The sequence below is a fragment of the Nicrophorus vespilloides genome, unplaced genomic scaffold (genome assembly GCF_001412225.1).
Source record: "Nicrophorus vespilloides isolate i.1.1-1 unplaced genomic scaffold, Nicve_v1.0, whole genome shotgun sequence".
NCBI lineage: Eukaryota > Metazoa > Arthropoda > Insecta > Coleoptera > Silphidae > Nicrophorus > Nicrophorus vespilloides.
Genome location: NW_017096070.1, coordinates 3,999 through 7,235, shown reverse-complemented (window position 1 = coordinate 7,235; position 3,237 = coordinate 3,999). Strand labels below are relative to the sequence as shown.

Sequence of the window (3,237 nt, the reverse complement as noted above, 5' to 3'; positions counted from 1 at the left end):
AACGAGATTCTAATATAATCTCGTTGCTTTCGCTTCGTCGTCCACAAGTGGGCTTTAGAATTGTCCATTAAAAAAAAAAAGAAAAAACGTGAAATGTCAAAAGTGGATTTCATTATTTAATTTTTTTAAATATAAAAATTAATTGCGGAATTAAGTTCTTCGCAACAAAAGATTATATAAGTTAATTGAAGGAATTGCTGAGCAGTAAAACTCTGGGTAGATTACGTCTTGTGAGCTCTCTCGACAGACTTTTGTCGTTTTTAACTTCATGGAGACATCGATTTTGAGGATGTGCAAGTGTTCGTTGTTTACATAATTAAAGGTAGATTTGCGTTAATATTAGGTGGTTGTGATAGCAAAAAAATAATTTCCTGGCGCGACCAGCGGAAATTTGAGAGACTGAACTTTTATCGATTCGGATCGAAGGAAACGACGACCCGATTCTAATTCCGAGAACACACACTCATGTGCATTTCGTTAAATAAATAAAACAATAATTATGTGTTGCTATGGAAATGAAGACAAAATGTAAGTTTTTCTTAAGTGTAACTACGATTAATATTACGTTACGTTAAATTAAATTAAAACAATGTGTTACTATGGAAATGCAAATTAAATTACATCTCTCGTAAATTTTCGTCAGAGAGAGAAAGAGAAGGAAAATGATTAAATGATGCGAAAGTGTTTTAAATTTGGAAATCGTCGAATGTTAAATGAAGACTTTAATATTGTATTAGCAAAGAGGTGTTTAATTATATAACTAGTTTTAATGATGGAATGGCTCCGGGGCGCGCGTGGATCGCATCTCCAGGGAGGCGGCGTGGCCTAAATACAAGTCATTCTTGTTGCGATCAACATAGAAACACCGAAAAAAAAAACAATATTTGCGTGGAAATAATAAGCTGAAAAGTTGTGTAACGCCCGGCGCATCCACCGACAAAAAAAAGTGTTTCAATTAAAAACTCTCATTTTATATAAAATCAACGTTGATTTATCACATTTTCAATTAATTTTCTTCAAAATGTAACAACAAAATAGTATAAATATGTGATGAAGTGTCTTCTACTTTTGGTTAACATCAATTTCAGCGAATGCGAATCTGATAAGTGAGTTTTCGCAAGTTTCAATTTTTTTTATGTTTGCAAAGGTATTTGAATTATCTATGAACTTACTGGTTTGGGCTTCTTCGGACTTCGGGTGGAGAAGAAGAAGGTTTTGGAATCGGTTTCGGCTTCTCTCTCTCTCTCCCAATTTCTCTCTGGTAGCTGAAGAAGTTTCAAAGGTTTTGGAGCCTCTGAGTTCAACGGATGTGTGTTCGAAATTTGAAGCGCGCCCGCTTTTATTTACGTATTTCACACGGGGACGCAAGCGCCGCGACGTCCGGCCTTTCCACAGCCGCCCCCGCAGTTTTAACACATATATATATACATATATATATATATAGGGAAGGGATGATGATGTGAATGAGGTGAAGCAAATTAGACAACCTGCAACAAGAACAACAAGAAAAAATACGTTAAAATACAAGAAGTAAACTAACACGATATAAACTTCTACTTTTCAGCCCTCAAACAACTAATTGCGAGCTAACTAAATCCTAGATTAATCCACTCTTCTTTTTTTTTGCAAGAAATTTTTCTCCAATTATAAAGAAAGTAATCATCAAGTTATCAATTTGGATTTGTAAATAAGAAAGAAATGTATTTCTCATTTTGTCGATTCACCCGAATCGATTGAGTGGATAAGACAGCATAAAGCTATCTGCTTGAAAGTTACGTGGAGACACGTGAACTGCATTTAAATAAATAAATTTACAAGAAAAAAAAAATAGAAGAAATCGAAGATGTAATTGTGAAGGCGGCGTAAGATTTGGATCACATGCAAATATTTCCATTCACGTGCGAGAACATCTGCTCACTTAAATGACAATTACACAATGACATTTATTAATAAATCCCCCCACGTAATAACATCTCACGTATTTGCACAATGCACAATGATTTGTTCGTTTTATCTCTAAAAAAAAATGCGAGCAAAAAATTTACTATTTCTAACCGAAATTTGTTTATTCGTATGCGAGATTTTAAGCACAGAGTTTTTGGTTTAAATGCGGAACAATTAAACACTATAAATTCATTAAGTTTTTAATTGCCAATTAAGAAAATGCATTTACGTCGTACACACTCACACACACACTCACACATTGTACATGCACACGAGAAACTTCTTTCCCTCCGGAGAACCAAAATGACAAATAGTCAAAGTTATAATTATGTCATTTTTTGTTTTTTGTTTTGCTCAACGGTAACGTTGATATTTACGGTTAAATTGTTACCGAAACAAAAATTCAAAATAATTTTTCGTATTTTATTGCTCAACTTTGAATGAAGTTGAATACGATTGAAAGCGCATTTGAAAATTCGACCAATTTATTATACGTCTATTGTATAATTAACATGTATATTTGGAATTAAAATTAATTTTGTTTATAAACATATTAAATATAAAAAAAAATCTGTTAAAATCAAAGCAAATTTTTTTGTATAATATTATAAAATGCAGCATTCATTTTAATCAGAAAAGTAAATACAGTGGAACCTCGCTTAACGAGTTTAATCCGTTCCAAAATTTCGGGATTTTTACTCGTATAGTGAAACACGTTTTCCCATATAAACTAATATAAATTACGATAATGCATTCCTTGCGTTTTATTGAACACCTGCGTGAAAATCTATAAGAAACACCTGCATTTAATTGAACATCTGCAATAAGAAACACTTGCGTTTAATTGAACACCTGCGTTTTTATTGAACACCTGCGTGCAAATCTATAAAAAACACCTGCATTTAATTGAACACGTGCGTTATTATTGAACACCTGCGTTTTTATTGAACACCTGCGTTATTATTGAACACCTGCGTGCAAATCTATAAGAAACACCTGCATTTAATTGAACATCTGCAATAAGAAACACTTGCTTTTAATTGAACACCTGCGTTATTATTGAACACCTGCGTTTTTATTGAACACCTGCGTGCAAATCTATAAAAAAACACCTGCATTTAATTGAACACCTGCGTTATTATTGAACACCTGCGTTTTTATTGAACAACTGCGTGCAAATCTATAAAAACACCTGCGTGCAAATCTATAAAAACACCTGCATTTAATTGAACATCTGCAATAAGAAACACTTGCTTTTAATTGAACACCTGCGTTTTTATTGAACACCTGCGA

General features: G+C 33.1%; 1 long non-coding RNA gene across 1 annotated transcript in view; it reads right to left on the bottom strand.

Moving 5' to 3' along the window:
- Window positions 1-1,177: 1,177 nt before the first annotated feature.
- Window positions 1,178-3,237, bottom strand: part of LOC108569355 — a 5,972-nt gene continuing 3,912 nt past the window's right edge. Inside the window, exon 3 of the long non-coding RNA XR_001891333.1 lies at window positions 1,178-1,487. This is a non-coding gene — a long non-coding RNA (uncharacterized LOC108569355). The remainder of the gene's footprint in view (window positions 1,488-3,237) is intronic.